This window comes from Microtus oregoni, unplaced genomic scaffold (assembly GCF_018167655.1).
Source record: "Microtus oregoni isolate MIOR12 unplaced genomic scaffold, Mior012 000012F_ref0000307, whole genome shotgun sequence".
NCBI lineage: Eukaryota > Metazoa > Chordata > Mammalia > Rodentia > Cricetidae > Microtus > Microtus oregoni.
Window position 1 is genome coordinate 24,442,289 of NW_024543071.1, and position 13,991 is coordinate 24,456,279.

Consider the following 13,991-nt stretch of genomic DNA (forward strand, 5'->3'; position numbering starts at 1 on the left):
GAGCTCCCAAGGTCCCAATGAGGAGCAGAAGGAGGGAGAACATGAGCAAAGAAGTTGGGACCACGAGGGATGCACCCACCCACTGAGACAGTGGAGCTGATCTATTGGGAGCTCACCAAGGCCAGCTGGACTGTGACTGAAAAAGCATGGGATAAAACTGGACTCTCTGAACATGGCGAACAATGAGGGCTGATGAGACGCAAAGGACAATGGCACGGGGGTTTTGATCCTACATAATGTGATGGCTTTGTGGGAGCCTAGCCAGTTTGGATGTTCACCTTCCTAGATATGGACGGAGGGGGGAGGTCCTAGGTCTTACCACAGGGCAGAAAACCCTGACTGCTCTTTGGACTGGAGAGGGAGGGGGAAAGGAGTGGGGGGAGGGGGAGAAGGGTGGGAGGAGGGGGCGTAGGGTGGGAGGAGGGGGAGGGAAATGGGAGGCTGGGAGGAGGTGGAAACTTGTTTTTTTTTTCTCCTTTTCTCAATAAAAAAAAAAAAAAAGAAACTCTCTTATTCCAAGGTCCACTAAAGAGCTTTCATTGTTCTCCTGATACCTTCTGTCCAGCAGCTAACACCAGGAAGAACTTATATTTTTGGGTTATTTGTTCTGCTTATCTTTAGGGGTTTAACTGGCCATTTTATCAGTTAAATTTATTGTAAACTATGTTCATGATTTTAAGCTGCGATACACAGTTAACCCATTTTTTTTGTAGTGCTGTAGGGAGACTGAAAGCCTGTACTGTTTCTGCTGCTGTAATCACAGAATCTGGCACTTGGCCTTTAATTTTTATTTTAGAAAACAGAAAATTCTCTCATAACTGCACTAGCTGATTTTAACTACTTTTCCTTTTAGTAGTTTATATATTTATGATTAACAAAATTGCAATCTAAATCTCTTCTAGTGTGTTTTCCTTCACTGAAGTATATGTTAAACACTAAGAACAATCCAGTAAGTAGTAAATGATGTCATCAATGGATTCATCTACTGATGACAAGAGTGAATGGACTATTAGGAGGTGGGGCCTAACTACAGCCAGGTTACTCTTCAGTCAGTGTTTTATTGTTGTGAACAGACACCTGAACAGGGCAACTCTTATAAAGGAAACCATTTAGTTAGGGCTTGCAAAAAGTTTCAGAGGTTTAGCTCATTATAATGGCGGAGAGCATGGTGGCATGCAGGTAGACCTGGTGCTGGAGAAGTGGCTAAGAGTTTTACATTTGGATTTGCAGGCATCAGGAAGGAAGATAGCCACTGGGCCTGGCTTTTGAAACCTCAAAGCCCACCTCCACTGACACACTTCCTCCAAACTCCTCCCCCTGGTGACCAAGCATTCAAATCTGTAAGCCTATGGGGGCCATTCTCATTCAAACCACCAGTTACTTATTGGAAGTGTGTGCTTCAAAGAGGTTTATCTTATCCTCAAACACACTCTCTGTCACCTTCCAGCTGCCCCGAGGTAAGCAACTCTACCTCTCCCATGTATAATGGGTTAAGTGACAATGGACTGAAACAATGACTTAAATCTTTCCTCCCTTTAAAGTGATTTTCTCAGGTTATTTCATCCTAGTTATAAAAAGCTAACTAAGGTAATCTATTTAAAAATAAACTTTCATATTAGGAGATAGTACAGTTTTCAATTTTCATATTCCAGAGAGTAAAGCTTTCAAGTTTTACTAACCAAACTTGAAACCTGATGGCTGAGCCCTCCTTAGGGTCTGCAATGAAGCAGGCTGGGACAGGACATAAGAACCTGATTTCTAACATGCTCTCAGGAGGTGCTGATGCTGCTGGTCTAGGAAGTACACTGTGGTTAGTGATGTGATGCTGACAATATACAATAGACTATTACACTTCTTTGCTTCCATAATTATTTTATACCTCTTACTAAATATGTAAATATTAAAGAGCTAGTAATTTGTAATGTAAAAAATTTGATAAAGGCTTGATTTGTTTGCAAGTAAAATGAAATATTTCCCTAAATGACTTTTTAGAAATTTTTATAAGAGGAAGGGGCATTTTAGCAGAAAAGAAATAAACCGCAGTCTGTTACAATTATTTTTTTCTGGCACTTTTAGTTTTTCACATTCTTCACTAGGCTTACCCTTCCTTATCCCTTCCCACACACTTTTCCAACCTGGCTATAAACACCCACTATTAAACAGATTCATTCAAGATGAACTTATTCACAAAGTAAGCCGATAAGCATGGACATTTTTGTACCTACTCACTTTTATTAATACCACGCTGAGGTAGAAGAGCAGTGGAGTCAAATTAGTAAGAGAATTTGATTTTGGCAGAGCCCGAAAATCAGGGGAGTCTTATGTAAGAGAACTAGTAATGCAAAGGCCAGGAGTACAGTCCAATGAGGCAATCAGAGGCCAGTCAGAGGCTCTATTTAAATTACAAAGGTAACCTGACTGAAAAACCCTGCAGAATGCCAGCACACATGTTAATGAAATCCAAGTCTGAAAGGAGCTGAATCCCTTGCTCATATCAGTGAATGAAAGCCAAATTACAGGATGTGCCATTCAGCTATTAAGGGAAGAAAAATAACAGCTCACAGCTGCTCCTATATCCCCAAATATCAAGGCATTGTTTCTAGAGATAGGCTTTCTGCCTTTTCCCACAGATGGTTTATTAAAATTTAATTCAAAAGAGAAAACCAATAACTATGGTGATTAATTAAACCTCATATCGATAACATAAATAGAACAGGAAAATCTTTGTCCTGACATATGCAACTCTGCAATATAGGAGGATATTGTAATACAGTAAAAAAAAAAGCTAAATTACATTTGTGAAAACTTGTCATTTAGGTTTCATTCAGCCAATACTTGGGAACACTTCGTGCTAAATTGATAAGCAGTAATCATTTTCCTTCCTTTTAATAAACTGCTGCCAATTTTAGTTGGTTGCTTAGAAACATTAAGTAAAACACTTGAAGCCAATGTAAGAAGAACATGACTGTGGTGAGGACTGTTAGTATATTAAAATGTGTGTGGACTGTAATACAGTTATGTATAAGGGTGTGAGATTATCAGCAAAATTTTGCCATCTCACTATTTCTATTGGTTGAATGGTTGAAATGGTATATGTAGCTTTCTACAACTGACATTTTGGTTGGCCATATGAAGACTGTTCCCGCACAGCCAGTACAGGTGGTAAAGGAGACAAACAACAATGTCAATGCAGACTGTGTGTTCAAGAGATGGAACCTGGGTCTATGTGCTGCCGACACAAAGTAATGGCATACAAAGAGTTTCTGCTTTTAATACACAACAGCAAAATATTATATTCAAAGTTTCATAAGTAATGGAAAAGCACAAGATTTCAAAATAAGGGGCTTTGGATCTACTGCTTCCTGAGTTACTCTGTTAACCTTAGATAGCCGCTGAAGCTCTTGGAACCTCAGCTCAATATAAAATGAATGAAATGATCAGTCATTCCTAAGGCAGAGAACTTGAAAGGCCAACTTGGGTGTGTAACTGAATGGACTGCTTGCCTGGGAGTAGCGCTCCCTTTCTTTTTTTTTTTTTTTTTTTTTTTTTTGGTTTTTTGAGACAGGGTTTCTCTGTGGTTTTGGAGCCTGTCCTGGAACTAGCTCTTGTAGACCAGGCTGGTCTCGAACTCACAGAGATCCGCCTGCCTCTGCCTCCCGAGTGCTGGGATTAAAGGCGTGCGCCACCACCGCCCGGCAAAATATCAGCACTTCAGGATTCTTTACGTTGTAACCATTTGTTTACTGTTCCAGTTGGCAGCATGAACCTGGGAGAGCAGAGACTAAAAATGAGGTGAACTAAGTCTCATGCAATAGCCAGCTTTATTCAGAGCATTGGACAATTTATACTCTGAAGGTTAAGTAGAGTCATCTGAGTAAAGTTTACAATCACAAGGACAAGTCACATGTGGCAAAAAAAAAAAAAGCTTTTCCAAGAGGCATATGGATTACAACAGCTGATGTAAATTCACTTCTATCTGATACACCTGGGAGAAGCACTAAAATACATCCCAAGAACAATTCTGTGTTTTGAAGAAACTGAGATCACAAAACTCATCTTGTTTTCTTGGAGTTTTCTTACAAGAATCCAGAATTCCCACATGACTTCATTCTTGGACTGTGTTCTGACAACTGTTCAAAAACAAAGCCAGGCAGTGGTGGCGCATGCCTTTAGTCCCAGCACTCAGGAGGCGGAGGCAGGTGGATCTCTGTGAGTTCGAAGCCAGTCTGGTCTACAAAAGCTAGTTCTAGGACAGACTCCAAAGCTACAGAGAAACAGGACCTACAAAACAATCAAATATTTTTAAAAGTCTCTTATCACTGTGATTAGTATCATGATCTGTAATACAGAAGCTGAAGTAGCAAAGGAAAGTAAAATGTACATGCCACCTAAAAGCTTCATTTCAGGTACAGTGTCCTGCTCTAGAGCATGTTTTAAGGACAGTTTTTGAAGAATCAAAAGCCCTATCTTCTTTTCCTAGGTCTACACAGTATATCCACAAATGTGGTCGTTTAAAAATATGCCCCCAGAACCAAAAAGATGAACATGGGATGTACTCACTCATAATTGGTTTCTAGCCATAAATAAGGGTCACGGAGACTACAATTGGTGAACCTAAAGAAACTAAATAAGAAGGTGAACCCAAGGAAAAACATATAGTTATCCTCTTGGCTATGGGAAGTAGACAAAATTGCCGGGGAGAAAATTGGGATCTTGGGGGTGGGGTGGGATGGGGGTAAGGGGTGACGGGGAGAGAAAAGTTAGAAGGGAAGGAGGGGGGAACTTGGGGAAACAGGAGGATTGGAATAAAGGAAGGTTGGACAGGGGAGCACGGAACCACAATTCTTAGAGACTTGACCCTAGAGTGGCTCCCAGGAGCCCATGGTGATGTCCCCCAGTTAGTCCCTTGGGCAGCTGAGGATAGGCAACCTGAAATGACCCTATCCTATAGCAATACTGATGAATATCTTGCATATCACCATAGAACCTTCATCTGGTGATGGATGGAGATAGAGACAGAGACCCACACTGGAGCACTGGTCTGCGTTCCCAAGGTCCCAATGAGGAGCGGAAGGAAGGTGAAGATGAGCAAGGAAGTCGGGACCACGAGGGGTGCACACACCCATTGAGACAAGGGGGCTGATCTAGTGGGAGCTCACCAAGGCCAGCTGGACTGTGACTGAAAAAGCATGGGATAAAACCGGACTCTCTGAACATGGCAAACAATGAGGGCTGATGAGAAGCCAAGGACAATGGCACAGGGTTTTGACCCTACTTCATGTTCTGGCTTTGTGGGAGCCTAGCCAGTTTGGTTGTTCACCTTCCTAGACATGGACGGAGAGGGGCGGACCTTGGACTTTCCACAGGGCAGGGAACCCTGCCTGCTCTATGGACTGGAGAGGGATGGGGAGAGGAGTTTGGGGGAGGGCGAGAAGGGTGGGAGGAGGGGGAGGGAAATGGGAGGCTGGGAGGAGGCGGATACTTTTTTTTTCCTTTTCTCAATAAAAAAAAAATATGCCCATATGTTCTTTGATAGTCCTTCAATCACAAGACAAACTCTATCCAGTGGAGGGGCTGGGACACCAAGTGAGCCATAACCTTTGACCTATAGTCTGTCCTGCCTATGGGATGTGCTGGGATAAGGGTGGTGCAGAGACTGTGGCCAAGCAATGACTGTTCTAGCCTCAAACCCATGCCACAGAGTGAGCCCACCCAACATTGCCTGAAGCCAAGACCCTAAGGCTGGATGACCCAGAGACCTAGATAGAACCAACACTATTGGAGAAAAAAAAGTCAATGTAATGATTCTTAACAATATTCTACTATACTCAAAGATTGGTGCCTAGATCAAATGTCATCAGAGAAGCTTCATCCAGCAACTAATGGAAACAGATACAGAGACCCACAGCCAAACATTAGGTGGAGTTTAGGTAATCCTGCTGAAGAGAGGGAGGAAGGATTGTAAGACCCAGAGTGGTCAAGGACATCACAAGAAAACTCATAGAATCAACTAACCTGGGCTCACAGGAGCTCACAGAGACTGAACCGATAACCAAGGAGCCTGCATAGGGGTGACCTAGGCACTCTGCACAAATGTGACAGTTCTATAGCTTAGTCTTCTTGTGGGACTCCTAATAGTTGGAGCAGGAGCTGTCTTTGACTCTTTCTCTGGCTTTTGAGACCCTATTGGGTCGCCTTGCTCAGCCTTAATACAAGGGGAGTCTTACTACAACTTGATATGCCATATTTTGTTGATATCCATGGGAGGCCCTCCCTTTTCTGAGTAGAAATGGAGGAGAGGATTGAGCGGGGAAGGTGAGAGGGAAGAAGGAACTTGGAAAAAAGAGGGGAAACTGCAGTCAGATGTAAAAATAAATAATATTTAAAAATTAAAAAAAGATGGAGTCTAGTTGCCATCCATTTGAATATGGGCCAGTCTTAACGAATCCCTGTTAATAAAATGTGGTACAAGTCATGACTTCATTACAAAAGACATGGAAGTTTTGTTTGGCTTTCTCATTCTGGGATATTCAGTCTTGTAATTCAGATATTATGCTGTACAGAAGCTAGGAAGCCACATACAAACCCAGTCCAATCTACAGTCTAAGACTCCAGGCACATTAATATATTCAGCAAGCCTTTAGGTGACTCTAGGTCTCTAATTTTTCAAGACAACTCAGATGATGCTCAGGAGAAAAAGAGATCCCCTTCCAAATTATACATTTATGAATTAAATAAATATTGCTATTGTTTCAATTGCTAAGTTTTGAGGTGGCTGTTATAATGCAAACAGATAATGGAAAATGTGACCTTGTACAGATCAAGTTATTTCTCAGAATTTCATGTCTCATCTTTTAAACAAATAAAGGGGGCTGAAGGAATGACTCGGCAGTTAAAGAGAACTTGGGGCTCTTGCAGAAGACCTGGGTTTGGTTCCCAACACATCTAGCAATCCCAACTTCCTGAGATGGTTCAAGGGGACCTGATGCCCTCTTCTGTCCTCTGTGGGGAAAATAAACTCTGCTCTATCAAAATCCCCTCTACACTTCTGTACCACACAGATACATACAGATGTAAACATGTAGTGACATGGAATGAAGCCTTTATGTCTGCTTTAAGTGAAATCTACAATAAAGCCTTTGTGTCCAGCCTTGAAGAAAATGTTTCAGCAAAGCCTTTGCTATGTTTGGTTTAATCAGTAGAGGCCGAGAAATTGCTTTAAGACTATTAAATATTGAAGAAATATTTCTCTGGAGAATCTGCAGTTGGTGCTATGTGAGAGCTCTCAGCTGCAACAACCTTTGTCCTAAGATACTCCTGGCAGACCTGGAGTTCTTACTTTTGATTATGGCTAATCATAATCAAAAGGGACTGAGATGTTTGTGGGTTGTCTGCTCTTGCAGGCAGTAAGAACAAGGTAACTTTGGTAGTTGGAACCTTTTCTAGCCCCAATTAACCTTGTCTACATTTGAATAAAGTAACTGGAATGAGCTCCTTGGGTGTCAGTCTTTTCCAAGAAGGCTGAGCCTCTCTGCTCCTTCAGAAAATAAAGGCTTAGCATCTTGGTAAGCTTCTCTTTTTACTGCAGCACCTACGGCAGACATCAAACAATATAAACATAAAAATTTACTCATCACTTATATTTGCTGAACATTATAGGACATGGAGCTGAATATGTTTTAAAGGCTTTCTTTTCATGTATACTTGTAACTTTACAGGATAGCTTTTTATTACCTCATTTTACAGATGGGAAAATAATAGGATGAGATAAAGTAACTTTCCTATAATGGCACTTTGTGTATTACAATGCCTGATTTCAACCTAGCCTGAAGATATATAAAACCTGCGTTATTTTTATTATTGAACAGTGGTCAATCTTCTATCAAGAATAAAGCCAAGTAGCAGAAGGGAGACCTACTTGGAAACAGGTACTAATAAATTATAAATGTATCAATAGTATCACCCCAACAAAACCAAAAATACCCTTCAAAGATCAATCAAAACCAATATACTGGCAAATTCCACGTTAAATGTTATTTATATTATAAAACTTAAATGCAGAAGACAGCGTACAGCTCACCACCCACAACTGCCCATTTTATGACCACTAATCAAAGGCCTACGAGAGTTAGGTGGTTAAGAGTGGACGGACAGTTGCAGGTACTCAGCTGACAATGTAAGCACCAGGCAAAGCATCACGGAACAATTAGGAGGTTCCGTCTTTCAGCTCAGCTCTTGTGCTACTTTTGACTACTTCAGTTTTGGCACGAAGCAGAAACAGGGAAAGACCAGAGGAGATTAGTCATAACAGGTGGTGTTTATATCACTATCTATAAGAGTACTTTCCTGATCATTTAGCAAAAATAAAGCTAAAGGTGGGAGGAAGAAAGAAGGTGTGTGTGTGTGGGAAGCCTATAAGTCATAGAAGCTGAGCCATCAGAGCAAATAAAGCAATGCATTCACTAGTTTTTGGAGACTGACTTTTTACCAAGTTCAGTGAAGTGTAGTAAAACTGTAAGCATGAATGAAATGCCCGTTTAAGACCCTCATCACAGACCTCCAAGTCATTTCTGTAGAGGCTCATCTTTAATGACATAGATACTTCATAGTAGATTGTCTTACAGAAAAGACTAGAGAAGGATTTGATACTCCACGAGGGGCAAAGAGGCCAGCCTAGAAAAAGTGCTTCCTATTTCTTTCTTCACTCAGTAAATTATCCACTAAGTACAGACTATATGGGTCATGGATGCTGGGCTCTAGAGAAAGCTGGATTTAAAACTCAAAAAAAAAAAATAGAAATACATATATGTCCAGATCTGACAGTCCTACTTCCAGAAATATCTTACAAATATTTTGCAGATGAACAAAATGGCATCTGTATAAAATCACTTCTTGTGGAAACTGTTTCTATTGGGGAAAAAAAGGTGGACACAACTAATTTTTTAATGGGGTCTGAATGACGGTGCACATCTAATATAATGGAATATAGTTGTAAAAAACAAGAAAGATACCTCAAGTAAAGCAACTGAGAATAACAGCCCAAAGTGATGGACAATGTACATGTAGTTGTGAAGTAGGGAAATAATATATATGTTTACATTTACATAAAAGAATAGAGGAGACAGACAGAACAATGTGATGGTGACACACATATGACACCACTTATTTTTACAGCTTTTTAAAAACTTGAACAATTCTATTAACACTTAGAAGAAAAGCTCCAGGTCAGACAAACTATAAATCTCAGCAGCTGCTCAGAGGAGGAGAATGGAGAAGAAAAGGAAAAAGGCTGAGTTATCTGAGGTCGGCTGGACAGTGGTAGGCAGCCACATGGCTGGGAGGGACGACTAGAGGAGGACTGAAGAAAAGCGCTGGGGAAGCCCAATGTGCTAGGAGGGTGGTTAGAAAGGAGAACAGGAAAAGGGAAACCTATTCAGAAAGGCAGGCAGACTTCGAAGCTGCCTGTTTGTGGCTCTGTAAGAGACTGCCTGCTGTGGGGGTAGTAGTATGAGGAAGAAGTACACTATCTTGTTAAAGGGATGTTTTTCCTACCTTCTCTTTAGGATGGAATAAGATAAGTCTACTTTTGAAACACATAAACATGACATTTAAAAGGTTAATTCTGATCTAAAGCAAAAGCCCCTTCTCTCGCCAAATACACACTTAAGGAGCAGAGAGTAGGAAAAAGATAAGGAAGCTAATGTAGCAGAATTATTTTCAGATACATGTTTCTTCAAGAATAGTTAAGAAAAGAAAATAACTAAGACACTTATTCAGGTTTAGGGCAAGATAGTAGAGATTTAGTTCAAGATCGGTTATGTTCAAAGGAAATCTGGAGTTCAGCACCATTTGAGGCCTTGCAGACACTTCCGAGATAGAAATTCTAAAGTGGCTAGTCCTTTGCTCTTCCCAGACAGAAAGCCCTGTGCTGGGTGTCCTTTAACTGCTTATTTTGGTCTGCCCTTCAGAGGCTCCTAAATGGAAGCCCTGTACTGTACCTGAAATACACCACAGGATGCTCACACAGACCTAACCACTGAGTAAAGACCACCTTTTCTTTTAGCTATTTTAGGGTGACAAAGATGCATTTCTCAAGTAAGCCTGAAGAACTCAGGTCACACCAAGGCTCTGCTAAGAATTAACTCATGAAATCAGCTGAGCTTGGAATAAAATACTGGCCTCCAGGTAAACAGAAGTTCATAGTCACTCTTTCCTGAAATACCAAGAAAGAAGAGATATTTCAAAAGGCCTGAGGAAGAACCACTTCACTTCTTTTAAAGGTGTTTTGTGCTTTTTTTTTTTAAAAAAAAAAAAAACATGTTTTAAGTAAGTCTAAAAGGGGGAAAGAAAAATACCAAAAAAGGTTAAAAAAAATGTACCATTCCCACACAACTCCACTCCTACTTCACATATCTTCTAGATCTGTTTTTGTTGTTGTTGAAAATGTATCATCTCTAGCAGCTGTTACAGTAGGTAAAATGCCTACACTGCTCAGCTTTTTCAAAGGACAGCCAGCTTGACAGGCTTACCAGTCTGGTGACCTAGAGGAGGAAAGGATCCCTCAGCTGTTAGGGAGCCCACGCTGGGCTTCCTCAGCTTCTCTAACACCCCTTGGAGACTAGATGGCAGACAAGCTGTTAAGAGAAAACCTGGCTATAGGTCCTGCTAACAAGAAAAGAAGAAAAGGATAACTGCTAAGAATAAAATTTTGGGGGGCTGGAGAGATGGCTCAGTGGTTAAGAGCATTGCCTGCTCTTCCAGAGGTCCTGAGTTCAATTCCCAGCAACCACATGGTGGCTCACAACCATCTGTAATGAGGTCTGGTGTCCTCTTCTGGCCTGCAGACATACACACAGACAGAATATTGTATACATAATAAATAAATATTTTAAAAAAAATTGGAAGAAATAATCTTATGGACAAGTGAGAGAAGCTTCTCAAAAACCAAAGCCTTATAAGAACACCTCCATAAAGAAGACTTAGTTTAACTCTCATTCAATAAAAGAATTCTTTCTGCAGCACCTGTGACATGACCAGAACTAAGGAGATATTCAGACAGAGTGGCCAGACGTCTAGAGAGACATTCTACTCAGAATGTTCTATTACGAAGACTGCTGAAAGACCTATTCATTGAGAGGGACATAAGCAAAAATTCCAAGGTGAGTAAGCCTGGGCTAAGTCCAGATTCCACAAGACTAGCTCCTGTTAGAGAAAAACAGGCAAGAGGTGGGAGTTTGGCTAGGTGGAACATATTTAGAGTCAACGAATCCACTCAAAAACCTGTAGGTACATGAAGTGACAAGCTTAGTTCACAAATCAAGGTGTCTGTACAGATAAGAAAGTGAGAAACAGGCATGTACATGGAACACAGACACACCTATACATAAAATAAATACCCATAAAATAAAAAAGAAATGATTAAGTAGAATCAGAGAATGAAGAATCAAAGGCTAAGCAATTTAAACAAAAGGGCCAAACGAAGGTTACTGCTATCTACCATATTTTAACTTCTTATCTCCTCCACAGCACACATTTCAGTTTTCTTAAGGTTCACCAGGTCTCTGCTGTGCTGAACTGTATCCCTGCATCCTCTTAAATGAAATTTAAAACCTCCAGAAGTGGCCTTAAAGTGCATCTCCATAGGTTGCAAAAGGCAAAGCTGAACAGAATGGAATCACAAAAAGATTCAAGAAAAGAACCCTGCTGCCGACCTTGAAGGAACAAGCTTTGGTGTCACCGGGAAGACAAACGGCAGGAACTATCTGTCCATAGGCTGAGTCAGGAAAGGCGATGGCACTGAAGTCTTACAAACACAAATAAACAATTTCCCAGAAACTGAAGGAACTTGGAAAATAATATCTATGTAGCATCCAGCCCAACCAATGTCTTGATTTCAGTCCTGTAAGGATTCTAAGTATAAACTGAGTGACAACCATCCAGACTTGTGACTCACAGAGCTGTGAGCTATAACTGGGTGCTGTTTTAAAACCATTAGACCACGACAATTCATTATGTAGCAAGAGAAAACAAACATGATATTTTACTTGACTATTGTGAGGTCCAATAAAAATTCTTTCTAAATTATATAAAGGTTATTATCCAATTGATATGTCTAAATAGAAATCATATTCAATAACTCATCTAATTTGTCCAATTTTCTGTATTTCTCTATTTCTATAATGCTACCACAATTATAGCTTTGTCCTACTGTATTGTGGAACTGTAAAACACATACCTCTCCAGCCCATGTGTTAGAGTGTGGGTGTACACGAACCAGAGGAAGGAAGATGCTATCAAAGGCAGACATTAAGAAATGAAGTGTTAGGAATCTAACCTCTAAGACTGTACGGTAGGTCTAACATCAGCATGCACTGCCAAAAATAAAATTTTGTAAGAGTAATTTATCACAGATACAGTTATTTTGTTTGGCTAGAGTATAATGGGCAGGCATTCAGACTTCAAAGATTTGTTTTCACGGGGGAAGGGACACTGAAGAAAATGTAAGTAATTTATATTTTCTATGATAAAGTAAGTTACATAAGGCTGAGTGGCAGCAGCGGCACATGCCTTTAGTCCATTGATCTCCATGAGTTTGAGGCTAGCCTGATCTACAGAGCTAGTTCCAGGACAGCCAGGGCTACACAAACAAACCCCAACTCAAAAAAAAAATGTTATACAAAGAAACACTAACAACACATACCTAATCCTCCTGATGGGAACCATTAAAAGATGAATGAAAAGCCTTCAGAAAAACCAAAATGCATGCTCAAAGCATCAAAGGTTTCATCCACCCAAAACTAGTGGAGTCGCTGGCAGTAGTAGCGCACGCTTTTAACCCCAGCACACGGGAGGCAGAAGTAGGCATGTTGTATTAGGAGAGGCGTGGCTGTGTCCCTGGCACTCTGGCCGCCCACATGGCTAGCTTATGCCCCTAAATAATTACACGGAAACTGTATTCTTTTAAACACTGCCTGACCCATTAGTTTCAGCCTCTTAACCCATTTCTAATAATCTATGTAGCACCATGAGGTGCGCTTACCAGGAAAGATCTTAACCTGCATCTGTCTGGAGTGGGAGAACCATGGCGACTCCCTGATCCAGCTTCTTTCTCCCAGCATTCTGTTCTGTTTTCTCCGCCTACCTAAGGGTTGGCCTATCAAATGGGTCTAGGCAGTTTCTTTATTAATAAGAAATCACTCCCACATCATAGGCAGGTCTCGGTGAGTTTGAGGCTAGCCTGGTCTACAAGAGCTAGTTCTGGGACAGTTAGAGCTGTTACACAGAGAAACCCTGTCTCAAAAAATAAAAAAACCAAAAAACAAAATCTAGAGTCACAACCTATCTTTAATTTTATATTTGCTTCTTCTAACTTTATAAAGTACTATGGGCATTTATCCAAGTTATTTTATATCCTTATCACATTCTTTTTAATAGAAACCCAGCATTCACAATACAAATTGACATGATTTAGTTAGCCAATCTGTTCCAAATCTTACTATAAACAATGTATATCCTTTCTCTTCTATCTTTGCACATAGACAATGTTATTTCTTAGACTGAACTCCTACAGGTAAAATTACTAGGTTGGCAAGTATTTCCGCATATTAAAAAAATCTTTTGCATATTTTTTCAGTACTTTTACAATTAAAAATTCTAACTATTATTTTGAGAGGTCTGCCAGTTGTTCTAATTATGCTTTTTGAGTAATTTAGTACCATTTATGGAAATCTAACGGCATGGGTCCTCCTACATCCTCTTGAATATTTATTCTTATAAATCAAGTATGGAATTATTTTGCCAAGTTTTCCCAAAAAACTGTTGAAATTATTAAATAAGTAGAATAAACTAAATGATGCTTCTACAGTTTCTTCATTAAAACCTCTTGTCTTAAGCCACAGAGAAACCCTGTCTTGAAAACAATCAAACAAAAAACAAAACAAAACAAAACAAAACCTCTTGTCTTTTGATAGTTTCATAAGTTTTGCCTATTT

At 40.2% G+C, this 13,991-nt stretch overlaps 1 protein-coding gene across 2 annotated transcripts in view; it reads right to left on the bottom strand.

Moving 5' to 3' along the window:
• The window catches only part of Hectd2 (HECT domain E3 ubiquitin protein ligase 2), a 65,590-nt gene that overhangs the window by 36,093 nt on the left and 15,506 nt on the right, over nt 1-13,991 (bottom strand). The gene's annotated exons all lie outside the window — the stretch shown is intronic.